This window comes from Mesoplodon bidens (genome assembly GCF_964165515.1).
Source record: "Mesoplodon bidens genome assembly, chromosome: 4".
NCBI lineage: Eukaryota > Metazoa > Chordata > Mammalia > Artiodactyla > Ziphiidae > Mesoplodon > Mesoplodon bidens.
The window spans coordinates 134,659,726-134,682,042 of NC_138160.1; the positions used below are offsets into that span (position 1 = coordinate 134,659,726).

A 22,317-nucleotide genomic window follows, 5' to 3' on the forward strand; every position below is an offset into this window, starting at 1 on the left:
TGTTACAAAACATAGTGTCTTATAAGGTCAAGTTTCCTGGAGTCCACAGTACTTCAGAATGGCTGTGAGCAATCAGATTTGAGGTAGTGAAGCTACCTGAGTCTTAAGAGCTGCAGGATGTTGTTATTTAAATGATGTTTACAGGGCTTCCCTGGTGCCTCAGTGGTTAAGAATCCGCCTGCCAGTGCAGGGGACACGGGTTCAAGTCCTGGTCCGGGAAGATCCCACATGCCACAGAGCAACTAAGCCTGTGCGTCACAACTACTGAGCCTGTGCTTTAGAGCCCGCGAGCAACAACTTCTGAAGCCCGTGTGCCTAGAGCCTGTGCTCTGCAACAAAGAGAAGCCATCACAATAAGCCCATGCACCGCAACGAAGACCCAATGCAGCCAAAAATAAATATATTAATTAATTAATTTTAAAAATTAAAAAAATAGGGCTTCCCTGGTGGCGCAGTGGTTGAGAGTCTGCCTGCCAATGCAGGGGACACGGGTTCGTGCCCCGGTCCGGGAGGATCCCACATGCCGCAGAGTGGCTGGAACCATGAGCCATGGCCGCTGAGCCTGCGCATCTGGAGCCTATGCTCCAGAACGGGAGAGGCCACAACAGTGAGAGGCCCGCGTACCGCAAAAAAATTAAAAAATAATAATAAATAAATAAATAAATAAATAAATAAATAAATGACGTTAACAGTTGGTTAATAACATTTCGGAGTACTGGGAACATAGGCTGTTAGGATAGTAGCTATCTCCATTTAATAAGTCTAAGAATAGTTTTTCCATTCCTAAATGTAGACTCTGCAGTCAAATGTATGTTTTCTCTGCTAATGCAGCCCTTTCTTGAATTTGTAAATGCTGTTCAGTTTGGCTTCTGTGAAAATATGCCCAAGAAATCCAGCACAGGCCATGGCATCCTGATTTTTTTTCTTGTAGATATTTAGGCATCTAGTCTAACAGTTTTTCATACATCCTGGAAATCTTGGTTAACAGTTTCTGAAACTCTCCAGAAATTACAGTTCAGTAATCATTGAGTTAGTGAGGTGAGATGTCTCACGTTTCCCATAATTAGGGACAACAAAGAGTTTTTAGGGAAAAAGCCAGTTTAGTCAAAGATATAAATTAAACATAAACAAAAGGCTAAGTCTAGAGGTAGGTCGCTTATTGGTGAGTTTATTTCGACTGAACTCCTAGGATGTGGTATTCAAGGTATCAATTAACATAGCAGTTTAAAAGTTTCTGTCAAAAGACTGCTTCACTTTGAAAGTAGACTCTTGCTACCAAAGAATACCAATGTTCTAAATGTATTTAAATACAAACTTATGGAATGACTCAAAAAATAATAATCCTGGTGCAGAATTTATCAGTACCTCGTAATATCTGAGCACTTACTATGTAAGAGCTCAGTAAGTACTCAGTGACTGTTAGCTATTGCTATGTATGTTGAAACTACTTTTTTTGTTTGTTTGTTTGTTGGCAGTACACGGGCCTTTCACTGTTGTGGCCTCTCCCGTTGCAGTGCACAGGCTCCAGACACGCAGGCTCAGCGGCCATGGCCCACGGGCCCAGCCGCTCCGTGGCACGTGGGATCTCCCCGGACCGGGGCACGAACCCGCGTCCCCTGCATCGACAGGGGGACTCCCAACCACTGCGCCACCAGGGAAGCCCTGAAACTACTTTTACTCAGATTATTTTGTTAAACCCTTGTACAGTCTCATGAGATGGCTGCTGTTTCTCCGACTTTACATATGAGGACTCAGGATAAGAGGGTTTAAGTATGTTTTCCTGGCTAAGAGTTAACAGTGCCAGGATAATAATCCAGATCTGTCAAGTTCCATCACAGAGCAAAGAGATTCTAACACCTGCAAGTCACAAACATTATGGCAAGTATTTACAAAATTTTCCCCTCATTCAATTTTCCATACTTGGATATAAAGAATACCTTCAAGTTCATGCATTAAAACTAAAAGGCTACAGTTTCAAAATCAAGTAAAGTACTCATGAGAAGTCCTGGAATGCAATGAACTCCAAAAATATCTTCAGACCCCCAATACATTTATTCAATGTGGAAATGTTTTATATTTTGACTTAGGCTCCTTAAAAGTGGAGATTTTATTGATACTAATTATGTTACTACAAACTCGAGTTTGACTTCACCCTTTACACTGAGCTTCAGCGCTGCTGTAGCTCATCTAATAATAGAATCTTTAAGTGTTTCTCTAAAATAAATATTGATGTGAAATTATATCTTAGTGAGAGAGGATTAAATGAAGTGGCTTAGCTTGCATGATCTCTTATAAATATGTTAAATGGAGTGGTTAAAGGATTGACCCATTTCTCTAGCTATAAACGCTTGCCAATTTATTATTCTACACCCTAGGTCTGGAAATTTATCATTGTTATAGTGATTATTCATGGGCAAGTCTCTTTCCATAGAGTCTTAACGTTGGTCTGAGAAGGTGATTCTATCAGCTCAGCAAGAGAGATTTTATTTCTCAATAGCAAACTCACACTAACTAACCTCATGAGATTGATTTCTATATTAGAAACACCAGTTTTTAAATTTACAGTGATAAATAAATGTTGCGTGGATAGAGGTGGCTACATCTACTCTCCCTTTAGGAAGATCTACATATGAAGAGGGAACTTAATGAGAAAGATAATTAATGTACTTGAAATCAAAACAAAAAGAGTCTGATAAAAAGAATCTCTTAACAGCATCAGGCTAAGTCATCCCAACAGAGACAGTCTTGTCAGTGGTACCAGAGGTACTCAAAGTCTTCCCAATGAAGACCATAAATGCCTTGAGAGTAATGAACCCCATCTGTTATATCTACTGTTTCTCTAGTGCCTTGCATGGAACAGCCAAGAGTGGAGTCCAAGGCTAAGAATCCTTCTTTCAGTACTTGAGTGAACTCTGCCTACTTTTTCCCTATTGTGACTCTCCTTTCTTTGCATCCATGGATTAGCTGTTGGATGCTACATTCTCCATTAGACGTGCCAGCATAGTATAGTTAGAGTTGAATATGCTGGTCTGGTAACCAGTCTGTCTTTTTATGCTGATTTTTGCATTTCTCTTCTCATCCATTTAGTGTTTATGCTTCTTCTTGCTTCCTGATTTTGGGAGTGAGCAGCAAAGTATGTCACTACAGCCACTAAGTACGTTTTACATGAAGTCTATTTCTAGGAATCTATTACATCAGCACTCCATGCTATGCTCTAAGATAGGATAATAATGCCGTTCAGCCAGATTGGGCCCAGTGTGTTACTTTTAACAGTTTCTGCTAATTACAAAAGATGAGGCTCAGGATATTAAAAGACTGTTGAAGTTGATCAAGATGGAAGCATTGGGGGAAATCGCCTTGCCATTGAACCCTGTGATGTGATCCACTGAAGTTACAAAATGTTTGACTTCCATACATTCCAGCAGATACTTAGTGAGTACTTGCTTTGTTAAGGGCAGGATTAAACATATATATGACAATTTTTCTTGTATTTAACTTAAATGGTAACATTTTTCTTTGGACCTGTGCTTTAATTTTTTTAATTAGTCTTATCCATCTCTATTTAGTTTTTACTAACATATACACAGAAATACTAAAAAAGAAATTCCTGATTACTTAAGAGAAGGTAAGGAGAAAAGTGGATAACCAGACAATGCATCTTAGAACAATAATTGTATTTCAGGAAGTGATTCCCAGCAGAAAACACCCAAGTGAGTGAAGAAGTGATACAGTGAGTCATATCCTGCAATCACAGTTACTGGTCCCAGGAGGCAACATAGATATCAGAAAATATGAATCTGTTGTCCAGCTCCTATACTACCTCTCTACAGGACTCTGGCCATGTCACTTCAGGTCTCACTTTTTCATGGAAATAATGAAAAGATGACCTTGATAACCTACTGTCTCATCCTAGATCAGAACAGCACACCATTCGTGAACTTTAATAATTATGTAAAATTCTCTCATCTTCAACCTACTGCAGAAATGATACCAGAATATTTTTTAGCCTGTTGATGTGGTTTGTGCTTTATTTTTTCCAGATTTATTGAAGTATAATTGACAATAACAATAGTATATATTTGGGACTTCCCTGGTGGTCCAGTGGTTAAGACTCTGCATTTCTACTGCAGGGTGTGTGGGTACCATCTCTGATCAGGGGAACTAAGATCTCACATGCTGCGTGATGCAGCCAAAAAATCAATTGTATATATTTAAGGTATACAACATGATAATATATGTTATCATTTCACAATGTATGTGTGTGTGTGTGTGGAGAGAGAGAACACTTAATACCTATTCTCTTAGCAAATTTCAAGTATACAATACAATATTGTTAACTGCAGTCACCATGCTGTCTATCAGATCCTCAGGACTTATTCACCTTATGACTGAAAGTTTGCGTACTTTGACTATTATCTCCCCATTTTTCCCCATCCCCAAGCCCTGGCAACTACCATTCCACTCTCTGTTTCTGAGAGTTTGACTTTTGTAGATTGCACATATAGGAGAGATCACATAATATTTGTCTTTCTGTGTCTGGCTTATTTCTCTTAGCATAATGTCCTTCAGGTTCATCCATATTATCATAAATGGCAGGATGTTCTTCTTTTTGTGGCTGAATAATATTCCATATGTATGTATTTACACACACTCATATCATGTTTCCTTTGTCCATTTATCCATCTCTGGGCACTTAGGTAATTTCCATACTTAGCTATCGTGAATAACCCTGCAATGAATACAGGGGTGTAAATATCTCTTTGAGATTCTGATTTAATTTCCTTTGGACATATATACTCAGAGGTGGGATAGTTAGATCACGTGGTAGCTCTATTTCTAAACTTTTATTGAAGCTCCATACTTATTTCTGTAATAGCTGTACCATTTTATGTCCCCACTAACAATGTACAAAGGCACCCTTTTCTCCACACGCTTCCAAATGCTTGTCGTCCCTTTTCTTTTTTCATGATAGCCATCCTGACAGGTGTGAGGTGATAACTCATTGTGGTTTTGATTTGCATTTCCCTGATGATTAGTGATGTTGAGCATCTTTCATATACTTGTTGGCCACTTGTATGTATTCTTCGGAAAAATATCTATTCAGGTCCTTTGCCCATTTTTAATAGTGTTATTTGGGTTATTTTGTTTTTGTTTTTGTTTTGCTATTAAGTTGTATGAGTTCCTTATATATTTTGTATAGTAACTCTTAGATATATGGCTTGTAAATATTTTCTCCCATTCCATAGCTTGCCTTTTCATTTTATTTATGGTTTCTTTTGTTGTGCAGAAGCTGTTTAGTTTGATGTAGTCCTACTTGTTTGTTTTTGCTTTTGTTACCTGGGCTTTTGGTATCAGATATGTGAAATCAAAGACCATTGTCAAGGAGGATTTTTCCCTATGTTTTCTTCTGGGAATTTTATAGTCTCAGGTCTTAAATTTGTCTTTAATCCATTTTGAGTTAATTTTTTGTGTATAGTCAAAGAGAAGGCTCCAATTTCATTTTTCTGCGTGTGGATATTCAATTTTCACAGCACCGTTTATTAAAGAGACTATACTTTCCCCATGGTGTATTCTTGGCACTCTTGTCAAGGATTAATTGACTATATAAGTGTGGACTTATTTCTAGGCTCTCTATTCTCTTTCATTTTTCTATATATCTATTTTTATCCTAGCACCACACTGTTTGGGTTACTGTAGTTCTGTAGTTAGTTTGAAATCCAGAAGTGTGACACTTCCAGCTCTGCTCTTCTTTCTCAGGATTGCTGTGGTTATTTGGGGCCTCTTGCAGTTCCCTGTAAATATTAGGATTATTTTTTCCATTTCTAGGAAAACGGCTTTAGAATTTTGATATGGCCTGCATTGAATCTGTAGATTGCTTTGGTTAGGATGGACATTTTAACAGTATTCTTCGTATCTGTGAACATGGGATTGGGATTTTTCGATTTAGTTGTGTCTTCTTCAGTTTCTTTCATCAATGTTTATATTTTTTCAGTGCACAGATCTTTTATTCCTCCTTGATAAAATGTATTTCTAAGTACTTTTTAAAATTCCTTTTCTGATAGTTTGTTAGTGTATATAAATGCAGTTGATGTTTGTATATTGACTTTTGTATACTGCAATTTAACTGAATTTTTTGGTGAAATCTTTAGGGTTTTCTGTATATAAAATCACATTACCTGCATAGAGACTTTTATTTTAAAATAAAAGTCTGTTTAACTTTTTCCTTTCCAATTTGGATGCCTTTTATTTATTTTTCTTGCCTGATTGCTCTGGCTAGTACTCTCAGTGATATATTGAATTGGAGTGGGCATCCTTGACTTGTTCCTGATCTTTCAGCTTTTCACTATTTAGTGTGATGTTAGCTGTGGATTTGACATATATGGTCTTTATTATGTGGAGGTGCATTCCTCACATTGCTTCTATACTTAGTTTATTGAGCGTTTTGATCATGAAAGCATGCTGAATTTTCATCAGATGCTTTTCCTTTTATCAACTGAGATGATTATATGTTTTTTGCCCCTCTTTCTGTTAATGTGGTGCCTAAGTTTCATTTATTTACATATGTCAAACTATTCTTGCGTCTCAGCATTGAATCCTACTTGATCCTGGTGTATGATCCTTTTAATGTGCTCTTAAATTCAGTTTGCTAGTATTTTGTTGAGGATTTTTGCATCTGTGTTTATCAGGGATGCTGGGCTGTAATTTTCTTTTCTTGTAGTGTCCTTATTTGCCTTTGGTATGAGGGTAATGCTAGCCTTGTAAAATGTGTTTGGAATTGTTTCCTCTTCTTCAATTGTATGGAAGAGTTTGAAAAGGATTGGCATTTATTCTTCTCTGATTGTTTGGTAGAATTCACTCCTGAAGCCATCTGGTCCTGGAATTTTCTTTGTTCAAGGTTTTTGATTACTGCTTCAATCTCCTTACTAGTAATTACTTTGTTCAGATTTTCTCTTTTTTTGTGACTCAGTCTTGGTAGATTTTATGTTTCTAGGAATTATTTCTCTCTTCTAGGTTGTCCAATTTGTTGGCATATAATTATTCATAGTAGTCTCTTATGATCCTTTGTATATCTGTGGTATCAGTTGTAATATCTCCTCTTTGATTTATAATTTTATTTATTTGTGTCCCCTCTATGTTTTTCTTTGTTAGTCTAGCAAAAGGTTTGTCAGTTTTATTTATCTTTTCAAGAAAAAACAACTCTCAGTTTTGCTGTTCTTTTCTATTGTTTTTCAGCTCTCTATTTATTTCTTTTCTAATCTTCATTATTTCCCTTCTTCTGCTTTGGACTTAGTTTGTTCTTCTTTTTCTAGTAACTTGAGTATAAAGTTAGGTTGTTTACTTGAGATTTTTTTCCCCTGATGTAGACATTTATCACTGTAAAGTTTCCTCTTAGAACTGCTTTGCTGCCTTCCATAAGTTTTAGTGTGTTGTGTTTCATTGTTGTTTGTCTCAAGATCCTTTTTGGTTCCCCTTTTGTTTCCTTTCTTGACCCATTTGTTGTTCAAGAGTGTGTTGTTTAATTTCCACATATTTGTGAATTTTTCAGCTTTTCTCATATCATTGATTTTTAGTTTCATAACATTGTGCTCAGAAAAGATACTTGATACGATTTCAGTCTTCTTAAATATGCTAAAACGTGTTTTGTCACCCAACATATGACCTATCCTGGGGATTGTTCTTTGTACACCTGAGAAGAACGTGTATTCTGCTGCTGTCATGTGGAATGTTCTGTGTATGTGTGTTAGGGCCATTTGGTCTATAATGTTTTTCAAAACTGCTGTTTCCTGGGCTTCCCTGGTGGCGCAGTGGTTGGGGGTCCGCCTGCCGATGCAGGGGACACGGGTTCGTGCCCCGGTCTGGGAAGATCCCACGTGCCGTGGAGCGGCTGGGCCCGTGAGCCATGGCCGTTGAGCCTGCGCGTCCGAAGCCTGTGCTCCGCAACGGGGAGAGGCCACAACAGTGAGAGGCCCACATACCGCAAAAAAAAACAAAAACAAAAACAAAAAACCTGCTGTTTCCTTATTAATCTTTTTGTCTGGATGATATATCCATTGTTGAAAGTGAGGTATTGAAGCTCCCTACTACTACTGTATTGTAGCCTATTTCTCCCTTTAGTTCTGTTAATACTAGCTTTATGTATTTAGGTGTTCCAATGTTGAGTGCATGTATATTTACAATTGTTATATCCTGTTGATAAATAGACCTCTTTATCATTTACAGTGACCTTTTTTGTCTCCCGTGATGGATTGTGACTGAAAGTCCATTTTGTCTGATATGAGTATAGTTGCTTCAACTGTCTTTTGGTTACCATTTGCATGGACTATCTTTTACCGTCCCTTCACTTTCAGCCTATGTGTCTTTAGGGTTTTTCATTTTGTGGTTACCATGAAGCTTACATAAAACATCTTACAGTTATAACGGTCTATTTTAAGCTGATAACTACTTAACTTTAATTGCGTACAGAATCACTCTACACTTCTACTTCTCCCTCCCCCATTTCATTCTTTTGATATCACACTTTACATTTTTCAATATTGTTTATCCATTAACAAATTATAGTAGTTGTAGTTATTTTTAATACATTTGTCTTTTAACTTTGAAACTAGAGTTAAAAGGGATTTATGTACTACCATTACAGTGTTAGAGTATTCTGAATTTGACCATATGTTTATCTTTACCAATGATTTTTATACTTTTATTTTTCATGTTGTTACTTAGCATCCTTTCATTTCAACTTGAAAAACTCCATTTATTATTTCTTATAAGGCAGGCCTAGTGGTGATAAACTTTCTCAGCTTCTGTTTGTCTGGCAATGATGGAATATTTCTTATTACTAGCAATGTTCATTATGTTAAACATTTATTAAGCATCTATTATATGCCACACACCATGGTAGTTGTGGATTTGCTCAACTATGTCTCTGTCACATGTATAAATGAACTCCTTTTAAAGAACAAATGATTTGAAATATATTTTCTTTCCTTGGCAGCTTTTAATTTTTTTGGTATACATTTGTCAGGTTTTGGTGTTGAATTTCGAGACTTGGCCTTTCATTTGAAGCAACACTACTTGTTCAGAAGGCTTATAATTAGCTTGGGATTCCTGAATCCAACTGTTGTATTTTGTATCATTGAGCACTGATGTGATTGTAAAAATAAAGATGAGTGATGCTATCATTTTTTCAAGTACAGGTTTTACTTATTTCTGCCTATCATGGAGTGCCTATCATGGAATCTGGCCCCTTTTTATTGATCAATAAATTTTATTTCCCAATAGACATCTATTTCAAAGAGTTTTACTTTCAGCAAGCTGTAATACAATGAGAAATTGTGAACCAGAATGAAATTTTGGAAGACTTGATCAATGTTTTGTGCTTAAAGGAAAGAATGCCTGGAACCATCTATACCAGTATTTGCTTTGCACTGTTCAATTAATTTCTTTAGAAAAGATATATTTGCAGTGTGTTTCATTACTAGTCACATTACATTATCAAATGTGTCAGTTCCTCCTCAAAGTAATGACTTAGCTTGAGAATCCTTCACTGTGTACTATGCATATATTTGAATTTCCAAACAGAAAATGACTTTAGCTTAGACATTGTGTCTGGCTAATGGAGATTTCTGAAAACTGTGGGTCATTGATTTGTCCCTGAGCCAAACTTCCTGGTCCAGATTCCCTCCAAAAAAAAAAAGTCTCTTCAAAGTCAACCAGATAATTTTGCCCTTGGCCCTTGAAAAGCAGGACTGGATTTGCTCTCTCTGTTTTGAAGAGCCAAAGCAGGGTGAGTGTCATTTCCCATCAGGTATGATTTGTGAAATGAACCCTTAAATGAAAGGTTGGCATAATGTTACTGTTCTAATTGTCTGCCATTAGTTGAATTCAGCTGGTTTGGGCTTGTATATAGCAAATACTTTTTCTATTCTTTGGTTAAATATTGCCTCTTCATATTTCTTAAAGAATATTCTTTTGGCAAGGTTATGAATATATCTTGAGTGCCCTATCATCCATAGTTTACAATGAACTTTTGTTTGCCTACTACTTTTTCTCAGTTCCTTAACTAGCCTACTCAGTTCATTTGGTGGAGATGGAGTTGATTTCTTCCCTTTAGTTGCCAGTGTTGTTCTACGAGCCAGATACAGCCCACAGGAGGGTCTCATACCCCTGGTCATAGGAATTTGTTCAGGGATAAACATGTGGCTCAAGCTGGAATACCTACCATCGTTTCTGGAAAAGACCTTTTATTTTCCCTGTGAAAGTGAGCTTGGGACCACCTGTGGACAGCTTACTATCCAATGGAGAGAGAAAAACTGAGAATGAAGCCTGGACAAGAAGGAGATAGAGCCTTGATTATATTTTAACTGCTACATTCCATCCCACCATAAGATCTGTGTGGGGTTACAGTAATATGATTTAGGAACCTCCACTTTTTTTTCTTTAGGCTGATTTGAATGAGTTCTGGCTGCTGTAACCAAAGGGGTCCTGACGAATGCGTCTCTTTAGGCTTTTGCCATAACTGCTTTGTGCCTCTGTATATATGACTACATCTCCACTCAGCCTGCCCTCTCAAGTGACCAGCACAGCAAATCCTGTACTCAATAATCATAAGCATTCTACTGTAACAGAGAACAACAAACCTGACTCCATATTGGATCTATGTATTTAGCTCTAACCCTTGTGCTCTGTCGCCTGTGCTTTGTCATGCTGGCTCTGCCCCTTTGTAGAAGAATGTTGCCTACAGCCTAGAACATACATGGTAGCCCATTCTCAAGGCTCTGCCCTTTAAAGGTATAACATTTTTCCATTACTCTAGAGACAGAAAGTTTCAGAACAGAGAACAACCTTTGTCTTGTTGGAAGTTTAGAGGAATATTTTCACCAGACCTAAGAGAACAGCAGCAAGAACAAAGGATTCTGGCACCAAAAGTTTGTAACAACCTGCCACACTCCCTTCCCTTTTAGTTCAAAACAAGTTTGGACTCTACTTTCGGTAAGATGGTTCTTTGGGACACTAGTCCTTCATCTTCTTGGTCTGTTGGTTTTCTGAATAAAGTCAGTGTTCCTTGCCCCAGCCCCTCATCTCTCGATTTTTTGGCCCATTGTGTGGTCAGCAGTACGAGCTGGGACTTGGTAACACTACCTTGTACCTCAGGCCTTACAGGCTTTGCCAGGCACCTGACTTGATAATTTCTCATGGTCTTTTAGATAAACATGTGAATAGCTTATTAGTTTCTGAAAATATTTACATCTTATAGGAGAACTCAGTATTCTGAGTACAATACATTATTTTAACATGTCAGAAGGATTAAATTAAGTTTGAAAACTCAAGATTGTTTTTTAAAAAAATGGTATTACATGCATGTTCCTGCACTTGAATTAAAAAAAGAAAAACTGCATTCACTTACTTAAAAATATCTTTTGTACACTTCCTACAAGCTAGGCATGGTGCAAGGAACTAGGATACAGTAGTGAGCAAGCAAACCTAGTTTCAGGCCTCATGGAGAATATTCATTTTCTATCAGGAAAGATTAACATCAATCAAATAAAAATACAAATAAATATATAATCAAGTCTATCATGAGTGCTAGTTTGGGGGTATATATAACAGGGGATTGTTGGTTCTGGGGTTCAGATACCTGAATCCGAGAAAAAGTGATAACAGAGTACGAATTTGAAGGTTGAATAGGAGTTAAGTAGAAAAAAACATGAGTGGAGGTAGCATCCAGGAAAAAGCAATGTATTTTCAGGAGAGAGTAGCTTTTTTGTCGATTCTCAAGTGAAAAGATACATGATTTCTTTGAAGTGCTGGAAGAAGGGAGACTGGGAGCAGATGAGACTGAAGAGGTAGACGAGGGACCAGATCAAGCCAGGCCTTTCAAGTCTTAGTGATGGTGGACGTCTTTCCCTTTCAAGCAATGGTAAGCCATCTAAGGATTTGAGCGCACAGAGTGACACAATTGGATTTATGTTTTAAAAGTTAAGCTATCGGACTTCCTGATGGCACAGTGGTTGAGAGTCCGCCTGCTGATGCAGGGGACACGGGTTCATGCCCCAGTCCGGGAAGATCCCACATGCCGCAGAGCAGCTGGGCCCGTGAGCCATGGCCGCTGAGCCTGCGCGTCCGGAGCCTGTGCTCTGCAACGGGAGAGGCCACAGCAGTGAGAGGCCTGTGTACCGAAATAAATAAATAAATAAATAAATAAATAAATAAATAAATAAATAAATAAATAAATAAATAAATATTAAGCTATCACTGTAACTTAGTGATTATTAAGTCTGGCTCATGTTAGAATCATTTTGGTTGAGGGTGGGTGGAGCTGAAAACAAAATTACCATTACTCCTATCCCATTCCAATAGAATCAAAATCTCTAGGGTGGGCTCCTAGCTCTGGTTATTTTAAAAGCTCCCTTCAGATGATGCTTACATAAATCTAGACTGGAGAATTACATATGTAAATAAACCATATAGGAGATGTAGCTTAATAAGAGTACCTATGCGAGAGAGGCATTTGAAACTGGCTTCTCAGTGTGACTCACAGTGACTGTTGGCCAAACCTAATATTATCATGAATCACATTAATAGAAGTGTTCTTCCTAAATGTGAGAGGGAGTTGTTCCTCTGCGCCCAAATTAGCACACCTGCAAAGTTTGTTCACCTCTCAGTACCAAATTTTAAGAAGAAATTAGCCAAACTGAGCCATTCCTAGAAGAAACCAATCCAGATGTTACAAGGAATCTAAGCCATAATGAGGATAAATGATCCACTGGGACCAGATGTGTTTTTTTTCTTTTTTTTTTAATTTTTTGGAAAAATATTAATTTTTAAAATTTTTATACAATTTTTCAAGGTCACTTTCCATTTACAGTTATTACAAAATACTGTCTGTGTTCCCCATGTTGTACAATACATCCTTCAGCCTATTGTACACCCAATATTTTGTGCCTCCCGATTCCTCCACCCCTATATTGCTCCTCCCCCCAACTAGTAACCATTAGTTCTCTGTATCTGTGAGTCGGTTTCTTTTTTGTTATATTCACTAGTTTGTTGTATTTTTTAGATTCTACATATAACTTATATCATACAATATTTGTCTTTCTCTGTCTGACCTATTTCACAAAGCATAATGCCCTCCTCCAAGTCCACCCATGTTGCTGCAAATGGCAAAATTGTGTTCTTTTTTATGGCTGAGTAGTGGTCAGTTGTGTGTGTGTATCTATATATCACATCATCTTCATCCATTCATCTGTTGGTGGACGTTTAGGTTGCTTTCATATCTTTGCAATTTTAAATAATGCTGCTATGAACACTGAAGTGCATGTATCTTTTCAAATTAGTGTTTTGGGTTTTTTTGTTTATATACCCAGGAGTGGAATTGCTGGTTCATATGGTAGTTCTATTTTTATTTTTTGAGAAACCTCCATACTCTTTTCCACAGTGGGCACACTAATTTGCATTTCCACCAACAGTGTACAAGAGTTCCCTTTTTTCCACATCCTTGCCAACATTTGTTATTTGTTTTTTGGGTTTTTTTGATGATAACCATTGTGACAGCTGTGAAGTGATATCTCATGGTAGTTTTGATTTGCATTTCTCTGATATTTAGTGATGTTGAGAATCTTTTCATGTGCCTGTTGGCCATCTGTATGTATTCTTTGGAGAAATGTCTATTCAGTTCTTCTGCCCTTTTTAAAATTCGGTTGTTGGGGTTTTTTGTTACTGAGTTGTATGAGCTGTTCATATATATTGGATATTAATCCCTTATGAGTCATATCATTTGCAAATATTTTCTCCCATTCAGTAGGTTATCTTTTCATTTTGTTGATGGTTTCCTTTACTCTGCAAAAGCTTTTCAAATAAGTTGCAGGAAACAAAATTAATATACAGGAATCTGTTGCATTTCTAAACATTAACAACGAACTGTAAGAACTAGAAATTAAGGAAACAATCCCATTTACCATCACATTGAAAGGAATAAAATACCTAAGAATAAACCTACCCAAGGAGGCAAAAGACCTGTACTCTGAAAACTGTAAGACACTAATGAAAAAAATTGAAGATGACATACACAGATGGAAAGATATACCATGTCCTTGGATTGGCAGAATCAATATTGTTAAAATGACCATACTACCCAAGGCAATCTACAGATTCAATGCAATCCCTATTAAAATACCAATGGCATTTTTCATAGAACTAGAACAAATAATTTTAAAAGTTATATGGAAACACAAAAGACCCCAAATAGCCTAAGTGATCTTGAGAGAGAAGAACAGATCTGGAGGAATCAGGCTCCCTGACTTCAGAGTATATTAAAAGCTATAGTCATCAAAACCGTATGGTACTGGCACAGAAACAGGCATTATAGATCAATGGAACAGGATAGAAAGCCCAGAAATAAACCCACACACTTATGGCCAATTATTCTATGACAAAGTATGCAAGAACATACAGTGGAGAAAAGACAGTCTCTTCAATAAGTGGTACTGGGAAAACTGGACAGTTACATGTAAAAGAATGATATTAGAACATTATCTAACACAATACACAAAGTTAAACTCAAAATGGATTAAAGACCTAAATGTAAGACTGGACACTAAAAAAAACTCCTAGAGGAAAACACAGGCAGAACACTCTTTGACATAAGTTGCAGCAATATTTTTTTGGATCCGTCTCCTGAAGTAATGGATGTGTTTAAATTGTAATCAAAATAACTCTTTAAAAAAGGATGATTTAGCGTCCTGTCTTCAAATAAGTCAAAAGTTTTATTTATTCAAAGCTTAAATATGAGGACCAAGTACTTACTCATCTTAGATATTGGCAAAAAGGCAGGAGATGATGCAGACAAAAACCCATGTCTCTGTGGAGTTTATATGCTGCTTTAGAATGAATTTTTCTCTTTCATTCAATCCTTATGATCAGAATTTCTAACTGACCTTTATGATCAGCAACTGCAGCATCTGAATGTGCTACAGGGAGGTATACTTCAGTTGTTAGTTTTAGAACATTAGAAGTAGAAATCTCTGAAAAGCAGAGAGATCAATATCTATAAAAGAATTCCAGCCAGAGTGGCCATTGTAGAGAGGATTCAGAATCTAATGGCAAGGATTAAAAGGTATAGGAGGAAGGAGACTAGTCTAGTGATCTAGTGTAGTCTAGAGTCCTTTACAAAACTGAAAACCAAATAGATAGTATTAAATAACAGCAGTACCGATATAGTCTGAGCACTTACGGTGTGCCATACACTTTGCTGAGTGGTTTATTATGTGTTATCTCAGATAAGACTTATAATACTCATTATACAGATGAAGAAAGTGAAACAGTGTCAAGCTGTAACTTTTTAAAGTTAAATACATGGGTCCTACAAATATCAATATAAAATGAAAGTATGTCGAAGATTTTATTTGACTCATTAACTATGAGGGAATCAGTATGATGGTAAGACTGGTTCTGAGACCATTTAAGGAGCTCCTTGTTCATAGGTACATTAATAAAGAATGTTAACAAAAGATCGCTAGACTAGATACAAAACCAGTGAATATCCTATAGGGCAATAGACTATAACATTTGGGATTATATTTTATTTTTACAGCATTTTATCAATGATTTATTTTTTTCTTATTTTTTTAAAATTTTTATTTTATATTGGAGTATAGCTGATTACAGTGTTGTGTTAGTTTCAGGTGTACAGCAAAGTAATTCAGTTATACATATGTGTGTGTGTATATATATATATATTCTTTTTCAAATTCTTTTTCCATTTAGGTTATTACAGAATATTGAGCAGAGTTCTCTGTGCTATACATAGGTCCTTGTTGGTTATCTCTTTTAAATATAGTAGTGTGTATATGTCAATCCTGAGAAATACTGTGTATCTTTAACAGGCAAAACTCTCCAAGGTAACTTGTAACTTTACTATATTTGGGATCTTTATTCAGTTGTCAATAGTGAATCAGATAAAGCACATTTCCCTTAAATAATTCTTGAGAGGGCATGTTAAACAATTGCCACACATGACTTTGACAGAATGTGACTACCTTTTGGTCTAATTTTCAAGTTTTGGATAATTTTTCTTAACATTAGAAGACGTAAGTAACTTTTTAGGATTTTCCAGCTAGTAGTAATGAACTGAGTCTCATACGGAGGTATCCCTCTTCAAATATCCACGCTGAAATGAGTCATGTAGCTAGTTTTTGGAGAGACATCAAAGCAGCGTCCTTTGGATTACATCACCGTTTTTCTGCCTTTATATAAAATCTGACCTTGTTTTTCCAGTTGTTTTATGTTTGGGTTTTTTTTTTTTTTTTTTTTTGCTGTTGGTTTTTTGTTTACCAAAGCATTTATAAACCACTTAAAATTAAGAACTACCCCTCCTCTTTGTTTTCCCAAAAGAAGCTGGGCACCCCGACATGATTAATAAGTAGTGTGTGGTTCATTAACCACTTGCTATGATTGCCTCTGAAACGAAGGCTCTGGAAACCCAGATAGGAATCTGATTCTTTAGAATTTGTAGCCACTGTTTCCTCAGTAAGACTTCTTCCTTGACCTACAGGATTTTTATTTTGTAATTGTTGCTGTTAATTTAGGACATTGCAGTTGCCAAACCTGGGAATTGCAATTGTTAATGGTCTATTTTTAGAATGGTAATCTTAAGCTCTTAAGGTTTGGCAGAAGCTCCAGTTCTCTGCACATGGCATTTTGTTCAGCCTCATGTAACTGACTGCAGATTTGGTCTGACTGTTTACCTTGCTGGTGAGTTAATCTTGAGGAAAGACTTCAGTGTTAGGTGTAGTGAAGAAACGAAAAATAGCTGTGTGGTTGGCTAATGTTCCAATAAAGCATTAGGACACCTGTCTGTGTTTAAGGGGGTAGGCCCCTATTGTGTAAAGGTAACTTGGCAGAAAACTTAATTAGCCAATCAGATAGTGGATTCTAGGAACTCAAAACTAGATGTGAGAGTACAGTTTTGCTTTTTGGTGAGAGGAAGGGTCTGATTTTTGCTCGATTCAATAAAAGGAAAAGTAAACCAAAATTTACAGGCACTATAATAAGCACTTTGCATGGATTATCTCACCAAATTCTGTGAACTGGATTCTGTTATTACCCCCATTTTACAGATGAGGAAACTGAGGTCCAGAGAGGTCAAAAGAACTAATTAGAATTCACAGCCAGTAAGAGACAGAGCTAAGATTAGACCCAGACCATCTGATTATAAGCCTTCTATTGTGAAGGTTAGATGATATGGCCTTTCCCAAACGATGCTGGGAAAGAGAAAGCACATGGAAAATTCACCCAAATCCTGCTTTCTAGCATCAGTTCTAACATTAAGAGTCTTTGCACCTCTGAACAAGTCATCTCATCTGTGTGGACCTCCATTTCCCTGTGTAAAATAAAGGGTTGAAACAATTTGGATCGGATGGTCTCTGGGGTTCCCTCCTCCTCTAAAGTTCTTTGATTCTACAATTGTGTCCTGACCTTAGAGGTGCCCATGCTCCCTTCCCCACAGACAGATAGACACACTGCTTCCCAAGGCAAAAATTGAATCCTCCTGAAAGTACCCATTGCAGTTTGATGCTAAACTCCGGATCCTACCAAATCTATTATTTACAGCAGTCCCTCAGGAACACACAGTACTTTTAAAATCTGGCAAGCCAGTTCTTTAAAATAAGTTGCAAGCGGGATATGATTTCGGAAGTAAAATATTAATACCCCCCAAACAGAAAAGAATAAAACTCAAAATAAATGAGGCTTTCTCTTTAAATCATCGTTTTCTACAATGTTACCTTGACAACTTAGCTTTGGCTCTTTAGAGAGGGGGTTTTCAGTGTAGGAGAAGAGGGGTGTCCTCTTTGTATCTTTAGAAATTTCCTCCGCATTTTATGGAAAGAGGAAATCTCAAAGGTAGACTACACAATCCAGCAGAATGTACACGGGACATCTTGATGGAGGGTCATCCAGAAGTAATCACAGGTGCAGAGAATTATGACACATTCTGATTGAAGTTACCTTCTTTTCTCCTTTCTATTTCCTATAACCACACCACACATTGCAACAGCCTGCAAAATGTTACATTTGGGGACCAGCTCACTTAGAGAGCAGAGAGCCACAAAAGTCTGAAAAATAATTGTATTATTTTTAGTGGCAGTAAGAGATGCACACATCAGGTTGAGGGGACAACTCAGAAGTACTGAACCAATCTGGAAATGCTAAAAATATTGTTCCCCCTCCAGCAATTGAACCTTTGAGCAAAGACAGAGGCACCAGCAGGGAGGAAGATCAAATGAGAGTTCCTATCTCTCAGCTGTAATAAGCTCGTTATCAGGACTGGCAAGAGTTGGGTTGGGGTGAGGGGCTAACAGGGGTCAGCTGGGGGCTGTCAGCAGAAGGAGGAAGTTGGCAAAGGGCGGCGTGGAGCAGGGGAAGGAGACTCAGCTCCAGCATCCAGCACCTCAGAGCAGAGGCCGCGTGGAGAATGACTGAGAAATCAGTATTAGTTCTAGAAGCCGTTGCCTTTGTGGTTGTGTGAGCCCAGCAGCCCCCATGGGCGCTGGGGCAGGGGAGCGAGTCTGTGCTTGACACACGTGTTTCCCATTGAGAGCTGAAGCCGGCCCAGTAGGTGGGAGTTGGCCTGACAAAGGCGTATTGAAGTACGGGCAGAGTACGGTTTCAAAGCAGTCAGAAAAAGCACGGGAATGCTGTTCAGGAAATTCTTCAGGCATGGGCAGGGACTTGGCTGCAACTCTGCAGTTGGAAAATCTGACTGGGGCAGCTTCTGAACACAGGCTGGGCCTGCTCAGCCTCTGCAGGCCGAGCGGCCGCCCCCTTCCAGCCTCTCCACACGCGCCTGGATCGTCGGGGATTCTCTTCAGCCGCTTTGTGAAGCAGACGAGAGGTAGGGAACTGCTCGGTTCTTGCATTTCCAGGCTTTCTCTTTGCTTTCTAAGCCTGCTGTTTGTTTTGCAAGTACTCTGTGTGTTTGTGTGTGTGTATGGGGGGGCGGGCGTGGGGAGGTTATGTGTATGTGTATGAACAAGTTAGAACTCCATCACTTCAACATTTGGTGTGGGGTTGTCATCTTTTCTTCCCTCAGCCCCCTTCAAGAGGTGATTTTCGTCAGGGCGCTTTGGAAAGTTAGGGTTAAGCTGGCAACACGACTGTGAAAAAGAAAAGTATGTGAACTCTTGTATTGTCACCCTGCTCCAACAGTCTGCAACTTTTCTGTGGGGAAGGACAGTTCGTTGTCAGGAAATATAATTTTAGATGAAACTGTCTGTGTTCTTTGCTTCATGAGAATTTGGAGAGGGGCATTTTTAGCAGAAAATGGCTCTCATTTTAGAGGAAATCGGCGTTTGAAGTTTCTATTTTGGATCACACTTTCAGAGTGTAGGAACAGATACGTGTATATACGAGTTCCTGGCATCTTTTATTATTATGTGGGATTTCGACTGTCATTAAGGAGCTCAGTGATATATTTGCCTAGAAATATGCCGGATCAACATTTGTAATTCTGTTTCTAGAATAATTTTCAATTTTTTCTGAATTGCAGGAGTAACTAGCAGTTCTTCCCTCAAAAAAAAAAAAACTTCTGTGTTTTATGAAGTATAGACAACTAAAGAGTCACAGAAAGCAGCAATTTACTCAAAATCATTGTTAAAATAGACATATAATAATGTGAATTTTATTTCATTGATCAATTGATTTTATTTTACACCTTACTGAAAAGAGTGATTTTTTTAAAAAAAAATCAAATTTTGGATAATTCTTTTTCATACATATCAGCTATAGTGCATTACAGATTTTTACCCCTCCCCCGAAAGCTGTATCTAATTCTGTACTTAAGATTTAGAAAATACGTAGTATAATATAATTGCACTTAAGAACACTCTTCAGTTCTGAAAGAGCTAGACTCAATCTCACTACAGCTTTGTGATTACTGGCAGAACCATCAGCGACAGCAGTGGTGTTTTCTAAAGGGGCCTTGGCCAAGAGTCTGGCTAGGGAAACAGATGAATGAATGGGTTCTTGGCTACTTCTTGAATAGCAGAAGAGTGGCTAGAACTCTTAGGATGGACCTCAGTAAAATAGGTGTGCATTTACTTTGGTTCTAAAATCTCTCAACAAGTAGCTGATAGTAGAGAGTTAGATGAATGGGTGAATAAAGAGGGGGGGGCTGGACTTTTTCATATCTTTATCTGTGTAAGACCTAGGATAAGTGCGCAGGCATTGTGTTTTGTTGGTGGCAAGTCAGCCCTCTCAGCCAGCAATTTTATTTTCACCACAGTTTTGCACTTGGAGGAGGGAATTAGGAAGTAAGTGACTTATTCTGAGAGATGGCACACAAATATCTTCTTCATGAATGTCATCTTTGGGTTGGGTTGGGATGAAGAGGGTTTGGGAACTGTTGGACATGGGATAAGATAGGACAGACAGTGACTACACTTGGGTTGCCTATGGAGTGGGCAAGATGCCAAGAGATTAGGAAACAACATGAACCACAGCCAAACACACTGCCAGTGAAAAAGGAGACTGTGAGCTCTAATTTCATACTCCTCTAAATTTAGTGTGCGTTGAGCCTTGAGCAGCAGAGCAGGCGTGAAATAACAACTTCAGGTTGCAGGGGTATGAACAGCATTGCCTGAAACTTGGAAGAAACTCTATAGTTTCCCTCTTTTAGAAGTATAGGAGGGGAAAATCAAGTTCCCTGGACATTTGAAAAGGAAAAAAAAAGAGGGGTGTGGGAGGGTAGAGAAGAAGAAATCCAGGGCAGAGGTACAGACTACAGGGAGGGAGGAGTGGCCACACCACAAACTGGGCAGCAGGGGCAGAGGGAGATCTGTGCACAGGAATGAAACATACATACTAGAGTAGCAAAGCCCAGCGGGCACTGATTGGTTCACCTTGAAGTGTGTGGCTAAACCATGGCCTCAGTGAGGAGAATTGTTTTACCCTCTTCACAATAGAGACCCCACGGTCAGTCTGTCCCACTGTGCCTTCTGGAAGCAATCAGAAAGCACATTTTGTAAGAATGGCATCGCCCAAGGGTTCAGATTTCCTAAGTGAGGAGGGAGCAGGCTCCTAAGGCCTTATTTTTAACCCATATTTGTTCCATCCAGAGATATATCTGCTGGGAGTGATGAGTGAAGGGACCAGGTGGAGATGGGGGAGGGATGGCAGTGAGCATAGCTTGTTCTGTGCCCTACCCGCGTACACTTCATCCTTAAGACAAACTTTTGAAAAGCACTATAGAATGATACATATGCTTTATTTTAATGCATGAATTTATTTAATTTTATTTCTTTTTTTAATTTTTAAAAACCTCCAGGGGCACATACCGCATTGTTGATGAAAGTATTTAATATTAGTTTCATAAGGTGAGGAGGTTCATGGAATTATGGATTTGACCATCTGGAAGGGATTAGGACCATCCTGTAGTCCAGAATTTCTTGAGTTGGGTAATAAAAAGACTGCTTTCTTTTAACAGGGTGAGGGAAAAGATCCATGCCCCCATTGTTGATTTAACTGCTTTTATTATACTGCTATTTAAATATGTACAAACCAAAAATACCCACCTAGGTAATCACCTCTCTATTTTAATCATTCTTTAGCCTCTATAAGACTAAAATAAATTTATGAATTAAATACAAAGTAAAGTAATAGTATTCAGATTATCAACATTGTTATTTTAGGTAAAAGTTGCTTTACTGGAATTTAATAAGGCCTCACCATGAACATGGGACTGACAGTTATCTGGAGATTATTTTGATTCTAGACATGCATACTCTTATATCCTGGGTATAGACTTGATTCTTCCATGACTTTTTTTCTCTTCAAATGTACCTGCATTTGCATGCCATGATGTCCTTTGATCTGCACCTTGAAGGAATGTTTCGTTTTGTATTATATTACACTCTGCTCCTTCTTCTATTCATGACAATTAGAATCAAATCACTTATTGCCAACATGATTGTACACTGAATACAAATGCAGACACCAGAACTGCATAGTAGTAGCCATAGGTCATGAATTGGATCTGTGTTTCCTAGGACAAAATTTGGGTAAATAAAATAAGAACATCAAAAGAAAAGAGAAAGAAAAGCACAAGAACAAATTTGGCAGAGAACTCTCAGAGTCCTGAGAAAATCTGAGAATCCCTGGTGCCTTGGAGGCTCTACCTTAAGAGGTACCGATTTGGGCCAGTTCTGGTTCCATGGAAGAACCTCTGCAGGAAAGAGGAAGGAGGGAAGGAATGGCTCTGGAAACACTCCATCCATTTTTCTAAATAGCACAGCCACTTTTATTTGTTTCACATATTAGGATTTTGCA

The 22,317-nt window shown here is 38.0% G+C and overlaps 1 protein-coding gene across 1 annotated transcript in view; it reads left to right on the forward strand.

The window, feature by feature from the left end:
* Positions 1 to 18,782: 18,782 nt before the first annotated feature.
* Positions 18,783 to 22,317, forward strand: part of SGCD (sarcoglycan delta) — a 400,556-nt gene continuing 397,021 nt past the window's right edge. Inside the window, exon 1 of the mRNA XM_081230634.1 lies at positions 18,783 to 18,886. The gene's annotated coding sequence lies outside the window, so the exon portion shown is untranslated. The remainder of the gene's footprint in view (positions 18,887 to 22,317) is intronic.